We start from the raw sequence: 17,779 nt of genomic DNA on the forward strand, positions 1-17,779 counted from the left end.
AGATGACACTAAGCTGGGTGGCAGTGTGTGTTATGAGGAAGATGCTAAGAGGCTGCAGGGTGACTTGGACAGGCTGGCTGAGTGGGCAAATACTCGGCAAATGCAATATAATGTGGATAAATGTGAGGTTATCGATTTTGGTGGCTAAAACAGGAAGGAAGATTACTATCTGAATGGTGGCAGTTTAGGAAAAGGGGAAGTGCAAAGTGAACTGGGTGCCATGGTGGAACAGTTGCTGAAGGTTGGCATGCAGGTACAGCAGGCGGTGAGGAAAGCTAATGGTATGCTGGCCTTCATAGCAAGAGGATTTGAAGATAGGAGTATGGATGTCTTGCTGCAGTTATACAGGGCCATGGAGAGGCCCCACCTTGAGTATTGTGTGCAGTTTTGGTCTTCTGGTCTGAGGAAGGAGATTCTTGCTATTGAGAGAGTACAGAGAAGGTTCACCAGACTGATTCCTGGAATGGCAGGACTGACAGAAGAAGAAAGACTTGATTGACCGAGTTTGTACTCACTGCAATTTCGAAGAATGAGAGAGGACCTCATAGAAACATATAAAATCCTGATGGGACTGGACAGGCTAGATGTGGAAAGAAAATTCCCAATGTTGAGGAAGTTCAGAACTAAGGATCACAGTCTAAGAATAAGGGGTAAGCCATTCAGGATTGAGATGAGGAAGAACTTCTTCACTCAGAGTTGTGAACCTGTGGAATTCTCTACCACAGAAATCCGTTGGGCCAGTTTGTTGGATATGGTTCCAGAGGGAGCTGGAGGTGGCCCTTGCGGCCAAAGGGATCAAGGGGTATGGAGCGAAAGCAGGAGTGGGATACAGAAAGTGCATGATCAGCCATGATCATATTGAATGGTGGTGCAGGCTGGAATGGCCTACTCCTGCATCTATTTTCTATGTTTCTAACCCTGCTGATGGGTTTCTTAACCATAATAAATGTTGATAACCTTCTCTTGAAACAGTTAATTGTATTTAACAAGCTGTGTAACATGAGCTGATGGAATTATTTTTCAGATTACTACTTTGAAAACAAGCTGGCCAATTATTTTCTGAAGAGAAATGTCATACATAGAAGAATATTATTATTACACAAGACAAAATGTCAATGCATCTTCATTGTGTACTCCCACATATGCGACATTTAATTGCATGTAAACCTGATACCACCAGATGGCTCTCAACTAAAATAGGTACATTAATGTGACAGCTGTTGTAAACTACTGTATCTGGTTATTAACAATGGTAGGCTATTTCAGGATCTTATAAAGATTTATGTTGACAGTAAATCATATGCTGACACTTTTTTTCATTTTTTTTACAGAAGCTGTTGATTTAGCGCATGTAACCCTGCAGCTAGTATTGGACAATAAAATAGCACGAAACTAATCTCTTCTGTGTCGACTAATAATATTACTAAGGATCTCTCTCTCTGAGTTTACACTCTGAATGTGAAAAGTCCCTGGACTTGTTTTTTTTTCTTAAAGTAGATCCTTAACTTGCCTTCATGGGATTGGTTTCCAGGATGTCACTTATTGACTGGTTGAGTTTAATCAGTTCTGGATCAGTTAATCCATTGGCACAGTGATTGGCACTGTTGCCTCTTGGCGCCAGGAACCCGGTTTCGACTCTAGCCTTGGATGACTCTCTGTGTGGAGTTTGCACGTTTTCCTCGTTTCTGCGTGGGTTTCCTCCGGGTGTTCAGGTTCCCCTCACACTCCAAATATGTGCAGGTTAAGTTGATTGGCCATGCTAAATTGCCCCTTACTGTCAGGGAAACAGGCAGGGTAAATACATGAGGTTAAGGAGATAAGGCCTGGGTGGGACTGCTGCCAGTGTAGGCTCGATGGACCAAGTGGCCTCCTTGTGCATTGTATTCTATGATTCTATTCTGTGAATGTTATTGATTTCATTTAATCAATCATAAAGTTGTAGCTGAATTTTATAATGTTCCTTTCAGAATTGTCTATATTATTTGATTTATTTACACACCTACCTGCAACCACTGAAAATTAACATACACACACTGACGCTGCTTTGAACAATTTGGGCCAAGTTTTACAGTAGCAGGGTATCTAATGATGTCTGTTGTGAATTAAACCTCCTCATTGAATGTCCAGGGTTTTCATTTTTTGCATGGTCAGTTGGAGAATGTGTGAACAGATAGTGGTGCAGTGAGTGAAACAGGGCAAGTGGTTGTCTCTCCTCAAATTGAAGGATAGTGAAATTTGAGTGTAGGACTGAGAAGGAAGTGTATACTATAGTATGCGAATTCAATGTCAAATAGTGAGGGATGGCAAAATTAGAATTGTTTTTATTAGTGGATTTCACCTCCATGTTCAAAGATTGGAAATCCTGACTTTGTATTACAGAACTACGGCTAATTGAAATAAGTTTCTTATTAAGTGTTATATTAATGTCAGAGTGGCACAGTGGTTAGCACTGCTGCCTCACAGCGCCAGCTCAATTCCCGGCTTGGGTCACTGTCTGTGCGGAGTCTGCATGTTCTCCCCATGTCTGCGTGGGTTTCCTCCGGGTGCTCCGGTTTCCTCCCACAGTCCGAAAGATGTGCTGATTAATGCATTGGCCATGCTAAATACTTCCTCAGTGTACAGGCACCGGAGCGTGGCAACTAGGGAATTTTCACTAACTTCATCGCTGTGTTAATGTAAGCCTACTTGTGACTAATAAATAAAATAAACTTTATTCAATTATTGGAATCTCAAAACATATGCTTTTCCCAGTGGGTGATAGCCAGTTTCTTTTGTCTATCTGTCCTTACTTTGTTCGATGGAAGTTCCTAGTTCTTGAGGTCTATACTATTTTATTGCTCTGTGAGAGGATATTGACTTCTGCACCAGCGGTGATTTTTACTGTTGGCAACCACAATTTATTCAATCTGCCATTATCCTATTTTGGAATCTTCTGATGGTGTTTCAGCAGCACTTCCTATGGCTGTGATTTTTCCTGCTTGATGCTCTCTTTCTTACTTATTGAGAGAGTTTCAGCTTATACACAATGGTCTACAATTTGGAATGCTTTCCTTTAGTTTACAGTGTATATAATCCCACTTCTGACCCATTAGTTTCACCGTGGACATGTCTGAATACTGCTTTCTAGATACAAAGTAAAATCTAATTGACCATAGACCACCAGTAATGCTAGATTTGATGCAGAGGTCTATTTATTCTTGAATGTAGCTTTAGTGAGAGTCCGCATCATGAAATTGCATAAAGCCATGCTATCACAAATACTGTTCAAGCCTTTGAAGGTGATCAAGGTGATGTCAAATAATTTACCAAAATGTCTCAGAGCGACATGAGAGAAGTCCATGACTTAGGGAATAAGATCACATGGCAGACCTGTAGAAACCATCTTTCCAGGCAGGTAAATTACATAAACAAGTTTCCAAAAAGAGAATAGGTATACTGGGAATAAAAGATTTGGAGATGGTGAAGAACATTGTTGTCATCTGCTTGGAAAAGCATATGTTTAGAATTCCAGTTGATGAATTGTGATATTAATATAGAACCAGAGAAAAGTTACAGCACAGAAAAAGGCCATTTGGCCCATTTTGTCCATGCCAGCTCAAAGACACCAAGATGTCCTTTCTAATCCCAACTTCCTATATCTGGCCCGTAGCCCTTTAACTTACAGCACTTAAGGTGCAGATCAAGGTACTTTTTAAAAGGGTTTAGGGTCAGGCAGCGAATTCCAGACACCCACCACCCTCTGCGTAAAAAAGTTCTTCCTCATGTTCCCTCTAACCTGTTGCCACTTATCTTGAATCTATGTCCCCTCATTCTAGAATTCTCCGCCAATGGAAATATATCCTATCCACTCTATCTCTTCCCCTCATAATTTTGTACACCTCAATCAAGTTGGAGTGGCACAGTGGTTAGCACTGCTATCTCACAGCGCCAGGGACCCAGGTTCAATTCTCGCTCAGGTGTAAGTCTGTGTGGAGTTTGTACGTTCTCCCCATGTCTGCGTCGGTTCACTCCAAAAATGTGCAGGTTAGGTGGATTGGCCATGCTAAATTGCCACTCAGTGTCAGGGAGATTAGCGGGATAAATACGTAGAGTTACGGGGATGGGACCTGGGTGGGATTGTTGTTGGTGCAGACTCAATGGGCTGAATGGCCTACTGCACTTTGGGATTCTATGATTGTAAGTCACCCCTCAGTCTTCTTTGTTCCAAGGAAAAGAACCCCAACCTATCCAATCTCTTCTCGTAGCTACACTTTTCCAGCCCTGCCAACATTCTTGGACTCTCCTTGCACTCTCTGCAGAGCAATTACATCCTTCCTGTAATGTGGTGACCATAACTGCACACAGTACTCCAGTTGAGGCCTCACCAGTGTTTCATACAATTCCAACACTACATCCTTACTTTCATTTTCTATACATCATCTTTACAACCTTGTCTACTTGAACTGCTGCCTTTTGGGACCTGTGTACTTGTACACCAAGATCTTTCACTTCATCTACCCTTCTTAATATATTCCCATTTATTGTGTATCCCCTATAACTATTGGACATCCCCAAATGCATTACCTCACACTTCTCTATGTTAAAATCCATCTGCCACTTTACAGCCCACTCCACCATCGATGTAGATTAATGCTATCCTCTACACTATCCGCCACTCGGCCAATCTTTGTGTCATCTACAAATTTCCCAATTGTGCCCCCCACGTTCACATGCAAATCATTAATATATAACACAAACAGCAAGGGTCCCAAAAGCTTGTCGAACCACACTTAAAACAACTTTCCATTCGCAATGGCATCCATCGACCTTTACCTTTTGTTTCCTGTTACTTAGTCAACTTTTTATCCAGTTTGCCACATTACCCTGTATCCCATGGGCCTTTACTTTTTTGACCAATCTGCCTTGTGGGATCTTGTCAAACACCTTGCTAAAATCCATGTACACACCATCTACTGCATTACTTTCATCAACCTTTGTGTACACTTCTTCAAAAAATTCAATCAAATTTTTGAGGCGAGATCTTCCTTTAACAAATCCATGTTGACCATCCCTGACTTGTCCATGCCTTTCTACATGACAGTTAATCCTGACCTAATATGACACTTAAATTTATGCCAACTATTCCTGGTATTATAATGGGAGGAAGTCCTACTGGGCTGACCAGAAAGAGTACCAGAAAGGTACTCTTGTTCAGTGGGAGCAGAGTGGTTCCATTATAGCTCTGGAATTGCACAAGTCAAGGACGGTGGGATGAATGCTAGCATAGGGCAATAATTTAAATGTTCAAACAGTATACTTTAGCCCTTGAAGTTTTGTGAAGTTGTTTTGAGAAGAAACCAATGGACTTGCATAGAAATCTAAAATCCATGTAAATAGTTTTTTTTCTATGCAAACCTTATTTGGAGACATATACATGCAATATATAATACATGTAAGCAACCATTAAGTCTGCTACAGCAAGTAATGCATTACAGTGTACCAAAGAGAAAGGATAATAAGACTTTTAAAAGAATGATGATTAGATGTCAATCCAAATGCTTTAAATTTTTTTATCAAGTGCAACCTCAGTTATTTGTTTGTTCAGCATATATATAATGCCATCTTTTGTCGAGCTGTTTAATTGAAACTGCAACTCTGATCTAAGCATTGTCATTGCCTGCACAGAGCTCAAAGGCCATGCTGACAGAGCTATTCTGATGACCTACATGAACTCTAATTCCAATTGTTCAGCAAAGAAACCTTATATACTCACCCTGTGGTTGCATTCAAAGCTTACGAACTTAAATTACTGAGAGATTGATATCACTAGCCTTTCTCGAACCTGACTCATTTAGAACCCATTAAAATCTAAAAGCTTTTTTTAAGTTTAATGTACCAGTTCTTTTTAATTTTTCCTTTGTTCACAGGATGTGGGTATCACTGGCCAAGTTAGCATTTATTGCCCATCCCTAATTGCCCTTCAGAAGGGCAACTGTTTATATCCACTCCATCAACAGCATGAGAGCCTGTTATATAATATTGATCTTGAAGAGAATCTACAATATAACATCTGTAGCCATATTAACACAAGTGTAACAAACTAATTACAAAAGTCAAATGACCTGCTTTACGTCCCACTTAATAATTTATGTATCTTTCTGAGGAAAAGAAATGCAGCTGTCAATATTGTTGAAGTAATCAAGATGATAATGAATATGTCATTGAAAAATGCCAATCTCATGTTCTTCAGTTAGATAACAGAAATATTAGGTAAAAATCATTCCTAGTAGTTACCAAGAAATGTAGAATCATTACTCCTAAGTGCCTGTGTAAATCACACACCATAACCCAATGACATCTAAGAGCTTTGCTTCCAATGCACCCATTGCAGAATGTGCTGCTCTCCTTCAGGCCCCGCCTCCTCCCTTAGGCCCCACCCCTTGGCACTGCCTTGGCAGTGCCAGGGTGCCAGGTTGACACTGTCAGGTCCCAGGCTGGTAGTGCCAGGATGGCACTGCCCAATGGACACTGCCCCCCATGCCCCCAACCACACGGGGGGCCTCACTGGCCTCTAGTCCCACTGGCGAGGCCATCACGTTTGGTCCCCGTTGCTGGGGATCATGCATGACCCTCACAGGTGAGGACCTACACTGGTGAGACCGTCAAGGCAAGTGAGCCCGGACAATTATGTCCCAGGCTCACTCGAATCATAGAATCCCTACAGTGCAGATGGGCGCCATTCAGCCCATCGAGGTTGTAAAATCCTGGCAATCATGGATATTGTAAGTAACTACATTTTATACTTCTATTTCAAGACTGAGCATGTCTCCCTTCAAGGAGTTAGGGAACTATTGCAGGACAAGATATTTGCAGCAGAATCTTTAAAGTAAGCATCAAGGAGAACATGAGCCCAGGAAGAACAGTAGAGAAGTTAAATCTAAAGATGATGACTATATTGTGATGAAGTTTTTTTGTTAGCATTTCTGGGGTACTGTGTCATTCTGTAAAGCAGGATTACGAGACCTGTGCATGTGTGACTAATTTAGTTAAGCGGGGACTGAGTGTCTTTCGAATTGAGACCATTAAAGGGATTAGGTGTGAAAAGTAGGTATTTGAAGTGAATAGGTCCAAGTTGGATGTTCTACAAGTAAACACAATATGGGTAGAAATTTGCATTAGGATTTAGATTTTTTGCGTTTGAATTTTAAAGGAAGATAAAGAGGAGTTTTACAACTTAAGAAAAGATCATAAATAGGCAAAGTTATGCAATTTTATTTCACCCAAAAATATTGGCTCTAAGGAGAACACAGAAGATTTTTATATTAGGAAAGAAGGATAAGGAAAATTGGGAAAAGATGAAAGAGGAAACATATGTTTAAAGCAAGATTGGGCACTATGCTAGGTGTGGCCATGTAAGTCGTTGGCATGTGCTCCATGCTGGGAAAAGGAGCAAAGTTAGCAGCCTTGAGCCACTACAGAGAAGGGACTGTTTGTTTCAGAAAGAAGGGTTTTGTTTAAAGCCCTAGCTCTCCAGTCAAGAGAGAAATTCTGTGATGTATCTTCCCTGCATTAACAGTGGATTGAGCACTGTGGCAATATTACTGGAATTCCTTTGTATGGATTTAAGTTTCTGTAAGGACTGTTGCCTAAAGGGGCGTTTATGTGAGTCTAACCAAGTAAGAATTGTTCAGGAAATGCTCTGGAAGATTAATTTTAATTGTGTAAATGTAACCTTGTGTGTTTAGATTTTTTTTTCATTTCTTAACGCATGTTTTAATTTACTATTTAAAATCTTCAGAAGTGTTATTGAAATTTGTGACTTCTGACTTCATGTGCATTTTCTCATAGTAAAATAGAAATTGAAAATTGTTATGATAGCTTGCCAAGTTTCCCTTTGGGATTTGGTTCGCATGACAATTACCACCTGCCAAATCATAACAATGGACTATAACTTCCTCAGAGTGGCAATCAGCATTAGATTGCCATTCTGTACCCACTTATCTGCACTAAATTTCTTAAGTGCCTGTCACACCTGACCTTCCTAACGCAGGCCGGTTGAGACTCAGACAGCGTAACAAGTCCCTAGATCCAGCAAAGGACTCAAAAAGAAGGGGAATGAAGGAAGAAACATACATTTTTTATGGCACGAGTTGTCCATAAGCAGGTAGGGATACACGTTCCATTGAGTGTTACAGGCCAGGAAGAAGGAAAGTGTCTAAGGTAAGTGAGTGGGATTTTGGGTGTGGGGGTGGTGGTGTGTGGGTGGTGGTCAGACTTTGGGGTGGGTGGTAGGAAAATGGAGGGGTCAGATATCAAGGGATGTCAGACAATGGGGATTCAGACATTGGGGTGGTTGGACATTGGGAGTAGAGAGGTCGGACATCGGGGGGGGGGGGTAGGGGGTCAGACATCGGGGGGGGTGGGTGGTCAAGTCTGTGGGTCCTGGTCAGGGATTGGGTTGAGTAGTATTGGGGAGGTGGACATCCATTCAGGTCGGGTCGGTAGGATTGAGGTGGTGGGTGTCAGATGAGGGTTGGGACAGGTCAGGTTGGGGAGACACTCCAGCTGAATGAAATGACTGGTTGGGTCAGATTAGAAAGTCCTGTTGAGGTGGAGGTGAGGAATCCTTTGGGAGGTTGGGAGTGGGCAATAACATGGGGGGTGCTTAGAAGGGGCTGGGGGGAGAGTTCCCTGGGAGTGTGGGGTTGGGAGGGGGGGGGGGGGGGGTTCCCATCTGGGTGTTTTAAATAATTACGTTGAAGTTAGAGATACTTTTATTTTTTAAAAATCTCTTTTTATTAGCCTAACATTGACATAACCATCCAAAGTTAGGAATTTAAATTGCTTTGTCAGGGCAATGCAATTGTCCAAGGTCTGATCTGAGATGATGACTGTGAAGGTGGATGAAGTAAGTGGCAAAAAGAAATGTAGATTTGTGTTTGATGTTGAGGTGAAGGAAGTTATGACTCATTAAGAAAGAAACAATGTCTGACAAACCAAGGTGATGTCATCAGAGCAGCTTGACCCAATTTCTATGGATGATGTTGGGAGAAGGAGGTCAACGATAGATTTTTGAGGGAGTCCAGAGATAACTTTTCAGGGCAGGGAAGAGAAGCCATGGTGATGATGGTGCACTGGCTAGAATTATGTAGCTGGATGATAGAAGAAATAAGAATGGCATTGACAGTCATATCAGATCAGATCAGATGGGCAACACGGTGGCACAGTGGTTAGCACTGCTGCCTCACAGCGCCACGGACCCGGGTTCGATTCCTGGCTCGATTGTTCGATTGTCCTGTCTGGAGACAATACACATCTCTTTAACCTGTGCTTAATGCTCCCTCCACTCACATTGTCTGTATCTTTAAGACCTAGTTGGCTATAGGGATTCGCATTCTAATCAGTATTCTGTAACTTGATTTTGTGTCTCTGTGCACTGTTTGAGAGCAGATTTCCACTCCATCTGACGAAGGAGCAGCGCTCCGAAAGCTAATGGTATTTGCTACCAAATAAAGCTGGTGTAGTGGTATCATGCAAGATTCCCATTCTTGCGACCCGGGTTCGATTCCCGGGCGGCGCACTCTCTCTTTTAGGGCGGCACGGTAGCACAGTGGTTAGCACTGCTGCTTCACAGCTCCAGGGTCCCGGGTTCGATTCCCGGCTCGGGTCACTGTCTGTGTGGAGTTTGCACATTCTCCTCGTGTCTGCGTGGGTTTCCTCCGGGTGCTCCGGTTTCCTCCCACAGTCCAAAGATGTGCGGGTTAGGTTGATTGGCCAGGTTAAAAATTGCCCCTTAGAGTCCTGGGATGTGTAGGTTAGAGGGATTAGCGGGTAAAATATGTGGGGGTAGGGCCTGGGTGGGATTGTGGTCGGTGCAGACTCGATGGGCCGAATGGCCTCCTGCACTGTAGGGTTTCTATGATTTCTAAACCTGTTGGACTTTAACCTGGTGTTGTTAAAACTCTTACTGTGTTTACCCCAGTCCAACGCCGGCATTTCCACATCGTTACAGGACTAAGACATTGGAGGATCACAAGAATTGAGTTTGGAAATGGGGCAATAGTTGTTGAAGATGGAAGAATTAAGGGCAAAGATAGATTATGAACTTTGGGGTTGTGACAGCTAGAACATTCCGGAGCCCCATCACACCCACCACCCAACCTGTCGATATAAAATCTCCATCCCTTTCTGACTATAATGCTGGGATATTTTGATCCCAATACTGCATGGGTGCACCATATTGGGTCAGGGCTTTTCTGTGCAGGTCCCCATAGGCCCATTGGACAAATCTACCCTTCGTTCAGGATTTAAATTTTCAGGAGTAGCTAACGATGATGGTTTTGAAGGGAATTCTTCTGGAGATGAATTTTTGCAAAGATAATGCAGTAGCAATGGTAATATTCCACCTGAAAATAGAATTTGTTTGTGTTGGGAAGATTGTCCATAAATAATTTGAATGACAGTTTAATGAGCACTTGATTTTGGAACTCTACAAATAGTTGGCAAGTTTCTCAAGCAATTTGTTGTAACCACAACCAAAGAACATAAAGTGTGATCCTGATGAATGTCAGTGTTAGAGATTTGATACAGATAGTCCATTTGTTTCTCCTTTCACCTTTCAAGGACATAGATGAGTGGACAAATCTATAGGCAATAATCCTCTCGGATGACACTAAAGAACTATCCTGGAATACTTTTGAAACATCCTTGTTTGGTTTAAATGCACAAAATGACTTTTAAACATTTGAATACAAATTCAGACCTAATATATCTTGAAATTTGAGGTGTTAAAGTTTACTTATTTGTCACAAGTAAGGCTTACATTAACACTGCAATGAAGTTACTGTGAAATTCCCCTAGTCGCCACACCCGGAGCACCCAGAGGAAACCCACCCAGACACGGGGAGAATGTGCAAACTCCACACAGACAGGGAATCGAACCCGGGTCCCTGGCGCTGTGAAGCAGCAGTGCTAAAAACTGTGCTACCATGTGTGTTAGAAAGGATGGCTGCAATTTTATAGTTGATAAGTCACCAGGATCAGATGGGATGCATCAGAAGATCCTGAAGAAGGTAAGGGTGGAAATTATGGAGGCCATAAATCTTCCAATCCATAGATTCAGAGGTAGTGCCAGAGGACAGGACAATTGCAAATATTATTTGATTGAAAAAGTGTGCAAAGATAAACCCAGCAACTACAGATCAGTCAGTTCAACCTTGGTGGTGGGAAAGCTTTTGTGGACAATAAACTGGGACAAAATTAATCTCTCAGTTCAAGGTGGATTAAATAGGAAAAGACAGCACAGATTTATTAAAGGTAAATAGCGTTCAACTAACTTGATTTGAGTTTTCTTAAACGAGGTAACAGATGATTGATGAGGATAATGCAATTGATATGCTGTGTATGGACTTTCAAACAGACTTGCCAGCAAAGTTGAAGCCAATGCAATAAAAGTGAATGTTGTAATATGAATATGAAGTTGGCTGTGTGACAGGAAACAGAATAGCAATGAACAGTTGTTTTTTGAACTAGAGTGGGCGGCACGGTGGCATAGTGGTTAGCACTGCTGCCTCACAGCACCAGGGACCCAGGTTCAATTTCAGCCCTGGTTGACTGTGTGGAGTTTGCACGTTCTCCCCATGTCTGCATGGGTTTCCTCCGGGTGCTCCAGTTTCCTCCCACAGTCCAAAGATGTGCAGGTTAGGTGCATTGGCCATGCTAAATTCCCCCTAAGTGTCCCAAGATGTATAGGTTAGGGGCATCAGCCACAATAAATGTGTGAGCTTACGGGAAGATTGGAGAGCTTGGGAGGGATGCTCTTTCAAAGAGTTGGTGCAGACTCGATGGGCCAGATGATCTCTTTCCGCATGTTAGGGATTCTATGGTACAGTGTGATTCTCTTGGGTCAGTTCTAGAAGTCTGGTTTTTCCTTATGTATTAGTGAACTAGGTTTGGGATGCAAGACACAATATCAAAATTTGTAGGGAGCACTGGAAATATTGTGAACTGTGCAAAGGATCATGATAGCCTTCAAGAGGACATATACGCTTATTCCACCAGAAATGTAATACAAAGAAGTGCAATTTGGTACATTTAAGTGGGAAGAATGGGTGGAGGCAGTATAAAATAAAGGGCACAATTCAAAAGTGGGTTGATGAACAGAGAAACTTGGGGTATATAGACACAAATGTTGAAGGTAGCATGGCAGGGGCAGGTTGAGAAAATGATTTTAAAAAGCACACTGGTTCCTGGGCTTTATGAATAGAGGTATCGAGCACAAAAGCAAGAAAGTTATGACAAACCTTTTATAAAACACTGCTTTGGCCTCAACTGGAGAATTGTGTCCAATTCTACCTACTGCATTTTAAGAAGGATGTGTAGGCATTAGAGAGCTTCGGAAGACATTTGATAAAGGTTTGAGGGTAAGGTGCTTCATTTCTAGGATAGATTGGAGAGAAAGGGTAGTTCTCCGGAGAGAAGAGAAGGGTGAAAGGAGATTTGATAATTGAGATTTTGAGGATTCAAAATCATGAGAGTTCTTGATAGAGTAGAGTGAGAAGACGTGTTTCCACTGGTGGAGGAGCTGAGGACTAGAGGACATTGATTTAAGCTGGTTCACTAAAGAACCAATGATGACGTGAGGAAAAGCAAGTTGTTAAGATGTTGTTAAGATATCTCCCTCTACCAGAATGAGGGGGCATAAATTGGGAACAGAAACTGTCAGGGAAAGGCACTAATGAAAAGTGGAACTTTTTCAAGGAACAAATACTGGGTGTCCTTGATAGGTATGTCCCTGTCAGGTAGGGAGGAAATGGCCAAGTGAGGGAACCATGGTTCACGAAAGTGGTGGAATGTCTTGTGAAAAGGAAGAGGGAAGCTTATGTAGGGATGAGGAAACAAGGTTCAGATGGCTCGATTGAGGGTTACAAGTTAGCAAGGAACGAGCTGAAAAAGGGGCTTAGGAGAGCTAGGAGGGGACATGAGAAGTCCTTGGCAGGTCGGATCAAGGAAAACCCCAAGGCTTTTTACTTTTTTGTGAGGAATAAAAGAATGACCAGGGTGAGGTTAGGGCAGGTCAAGGACAGTAGTGGGAACTTGTGTATGGAGTCAGTAGAGATAGGCGAGGTGATGAATGAATACTTTTCTTCAGTGTTCACCAAGGAGAGGGGCCATGTTTCTGAGGAAGAGAAGGTGTTACAGGCTAATAGGCTGGAGGAAATAGATGTTCGGAGGGAGGATGTCCTGGCAGTTTTGAATAAACTGAAGGTCGATAAGTCCCCTGGGCCTGATGAAATATATCCTAGGATTCTTTGGGAGGCAAGGGATGAGATTGCAGAGCCTTTGGCTTTGATCTTTGGGTCCTCACTGTCCACAGAGATGGTGCCAGAGGACTGGAGAATGGCGAATGTTGTTCCTCTGTTTAAGAAAGGGAAAAGAAATGACCCTGGTAATTATAGACCGGTTAGTCTTACTTCGGTGGTTGGTAAATTGATGGAAAAGGTCCTTAGGGATGGGATTTATGACCATTTAGAAAGATGCAGATTAATCCGGGATAGTCAGCACGGATTCGTGAAGGGCAAGTCATGCCTCACAAATTTGATTGAATTTTTTGAGGAGGTAACTAAGTGTGTTGATGAAAGTAGGGCAGTTGATGTCATATACATGGATTTTAGTAAGGCGTTTGATAAGGTCCCTCATGGTCGGCTTATGATGAAAGTGAGGAGGTGTGGGATAGAGGGAAAGTTGGCTGATTGGATAAGTAACTGGCTGTCTGATCGAAGACAGTGGTGGATGGAAAATTTTCGGATTGGAGGCGGGTTGCTAACGGAGTGCCACAGGGATCAGTGCTTGGTCCTCTGCTCTTTGTGATTTTTATTAATGACTTAGAGGAGGGGGCTGAAGGGTGGATCAGTAAATTTGCTGATGACACCAAGATTGGTGGAGTAGTGGATGAGGTGGAGGGCTGTTGTAGGCTGCAAAGAGACATAGATAGGATGCAAAGCTGGGCTGAAAAATGGCAAATGGAGTTTAACCCTGATAAATGTGAGGTAATTCATTTTGGCAGGACTAATTTAAATGTGGATTACAGGGTCAAAGGTAGGGTTCTGAAGACTGTGGAGGAACAGAGAGATCTTGGGGTCCATATCCACAGATCTCTAAAGGTTGCCACTCAAGTGGATAGATCTGTGAAGAAGGCCTATAGTGTGTTAGCTTTTATTAACAGGGGGTTGGAGTTTAAGAGCCATGGGGTTATGCTGCAACTGTACAGGACCTTGGTGAGACCACATTTGGAATATTGTGTGCAGTTCTGGTCACCTCACTATAAGAAGGATGTGGAAGCGCTGGAAAGAGTGCAGAGGAGATTTACCAGGATGCTGCCTGGTTTGGAGGGTAGGTCTTATGAGGAAAGGTTGAGGGAGCTAGGGCTGTTCTCTCTGGAGCGGAGGAGGCTGAGGGGAGACTTAATAGAGGTTTATAAAATGATGAAGGGGATAGATAGAGTGAACGTTCAAAGACTATTTCCTCGGGTGGATGGAGCTATTACAAGGGGGCATAACTATAGGGTTCGTGGTGGGAGATATAGGAAGGATATCAGAGGTAGGTTCTTTACGCAGAGAGTGGTTGGGGTGTGGAATGGACTGCCTGCAGTGATAGTGGAGTCAGACACTTTAGGAACATTTAAGCGGTTATTGGATAGGCACATGGAGCACACCAGGATGATAGGGAGTGGGATAGCTTGATCTTGGTTTCAGATAAAGCTCGGCACAACATCGTGGGCCGAAGGGCCTGTTCTGTGCTGTACTGTTCTATGTACCATACCTGCTGGAGGGAGATCAATCCTCTTTTGAGAACCTTGATCGTGAGAAAAGTCTGAAGAGAACTTGCAGGACCAAGGGATAGGCTGGTGAAGTGGGTTGTTTTTGCAAAGATCTAGCACAAACACAATGGGCTGAATGGCCTCTTTGTGTTTTCATTTTATGAAATTATGCTTGAATATTAATGTTTGTAGTAACAACTTGGTCAAAACTGGAACAGAAATTAATTTGATATGGGTGGCACGGTGGCACAGTGGTTAGGACTGTTGCCTCACAGCACCAGGGATCCAGGTTCAATTCCTGCCTCGGGTCACTGTCTGTGTGGAGTTTGCACTTTCTCCCCGTGTCTGTGTGGGTTTCCTCCGGGTGCTCCAGTTTCATCCCACCGTCCAAAGATGTGCGAGTTAGGTTGATTGGCCATGCCAAATTGACCCTAGTATCAGGGGGATTAGCAGGGTAAATGTGTGGGGTTACGGGAAAAGGGCCTGGGTGGGATTGTGGTCGGTACAGACACGATGGGCCGAATGGCCTCCTTCTGTACTGTAGGGATTCTATGATTCTATGATATAGTCAAACACTTAGATTAAAGGAGGAAATGAATCTGCAGATAAAATTGTCTCAAATGTTAAATTTTATATACTGAATGTGGCTAGTTTTAAAAATAACACTGCTCCTTTGCAAATAGACCGGAAAAGTCCCAGGTTTAATACCTCATACCTGATCTCACCTGGGACATCTTAGAGAAGTAAGAATTTACTTCAACAACCCAGGCTAGGAACAGACGAACCAGCCAGGTCGTTGTTGCTGATTATTACTGTAGTCCTCGCTGAAATTGTGACAATACTTAGCTCAGTTATGTTACCCCTGTGGTTGAAGAGCACTTGCTGTTAAAGCTCACACATAAAATCTATGGGTATTTGTACAAGGTGCCAGAAGGCCACTAGTGCCTCTGGAATAGCGCCCAGCAAGAATCATAGAATCAGAATCCTACAGTGCAGAAGGAGGCCATTCGGCCCATCGAGTCTGCAGTGACCACAATCCCACCCAGTCCCTATCCACATAACCCAATGCATTTACCTTAGCTAGTCCCCCTGACACTAAGGGGCAATTTGGCATGGCCAATCCACCTAACCCACACACCTTTGGACTGTGGGAAGAAACCGGAGCACTCGGAGGAAACCCACGCGGACACGGGGAGAACATGCAAACTCCGCACAGACAGTGACCCAAGCCGGGAATCACACCCGGGTCCATGGCGCTGTGAAGCAGCTGTTCTAACCACTGTGCCAGGAAGGAAGAAAATTAATGATCGAAGAAACGTCACTACTTCACTCAGTTATTAAAAATAAAACACAGTTTACGGGCAGAGCATTTAGGCTAATGTTTAGTGTCCTGAAATTTAACTTGAAACCCATCTTCCAGACTTGGCTTTTGCTTGGACATAGAGTAGATTGGTTTTGAGCTGTAGTTGAAGTCACCAATGCTTGTAAATTATTTTCTGACTTTTTGTTTTGCTGATATCTGAATACTTACTGACAACTTTAGAAAGACAGGTTTAGATCTGAGTGACGATCACATTACTCCCTGGCCACCTGCAAAATATAAACCACTAATAGCTCTGCTGTCATGAGGGAAACTTTACACTCCTCAACGACTAGAGAGGGCAACCACTTAAGTTAAGTACACTTATACTCTATTATGTTGTGGACACGATTAAAGAGTCCAAATTAAATAGATTGAAAGCAATCCAATTAAAAATGTGTTCTAAAGTAATTGGGCGGCGCGGTAGCACAGTGTTTCACAGCTCCAGGGACCTGGGTTCGATTCCCGGCTTGGGTCACTGACTGTGTGGAGTTTGCACATTCTCCTCGTGTCTGCATGGGTTTCCTCCGGGTGCTCCGGTTTCCTCCCACAGTCCAAAGATGTGCGGGTTAGGTTGATTGGCCATGCTAAAATTGCCCCTTAATGTCCTGAGATGTGTGGGTTAGCGGGTAGATATGGGGGTAGGACCTGGGTGGGATTGTGGTCGGTGCAGACTCGATGGGCCAAATGGCCTCTTTCTGCACTGTAGGGTTTCTATGATTCTATGATTTCTTCTAAGTAATCATTTAATTTTATGAATGATATTAATTAAATATGGCCTCAGGGAAAAATCCAAGTTATGAAAAGAACTGGTGTTTTATAAAACCTTGATCCTTTCAGGAACTATACACGAAGATGTCTAGGAACAACTTGAACGCTCTACCGACCAACCGACGCAATGCTGCATTACCTGATCTGATCATTTACAAACTGATTAATTAGAAACCTAAAATAAAAGCAAAATATTGCATTACTGGACATCTGAAATAATAAGATGTTGGAAGGAATCAGTAGGTCTGACAGTATCTGTGGAGAGAGGAACAGAATTAGTATTTCAAGTCCGTGGCCGGGATTCTCCCAAAAAAATTCTAAATTTCCAATGTGCGTGAAAATGGGAGTAAGTCCCATTGGTTTTTTCTTTAGCATACATACCAGAGCAATTATCTGACACTCTATGCATCACAGAGTGCCCTAGTGTGATTCCCTCTGAAAAGCAGGGGGCAGGGCCTATTCCCGCCCGGGAGGCCGGCAGCATAGTGCTGAGCGGGCCACTGCGAATGCGCCTATCTGTCAGCGTGGAGATTGATGCATGCACAGTGCCGGCCTCCAGATCGCTGGCCTTCCCGATCGCTAGCCAGCCCCGCAACTGCCCATCGCTGGCCTTACGACCCCCCACCCCCTGATTACGGGCCTCCTTGATGTCCCCAGGCCAGCCCCAATTTACAGCCCCCCAACCCTCCAGCCCTGATCACGCGGCCCCCCCTCAAGCCTGGACAGTCTCAGCTCCCCCCCCCCCCCGATCCTGATGACCAGCCTTGCCAGCCTCGACCCCCTCTTCCCCCCTCCCCACTGCCAGAAGCCCTGGTCGCCCCCCTCGACAGTCCCGAATCTGCCCCCAGTGA

Source organism: Mustelus asterias, chromosome 3 (assembly GCF_964213995.1).
Source record: "Mustelus asterias chromosome 3, sMusAst1.hap1.1, whole genome shotgun sequence".
Classification (NCBI taxonomy): domain Eukaryota; kingdom Metazoa; phylum Chordata; class Chondrichthyes; order Carcharhiniformes; family Triakidae; genus Mustelus; species Mustelus asterias.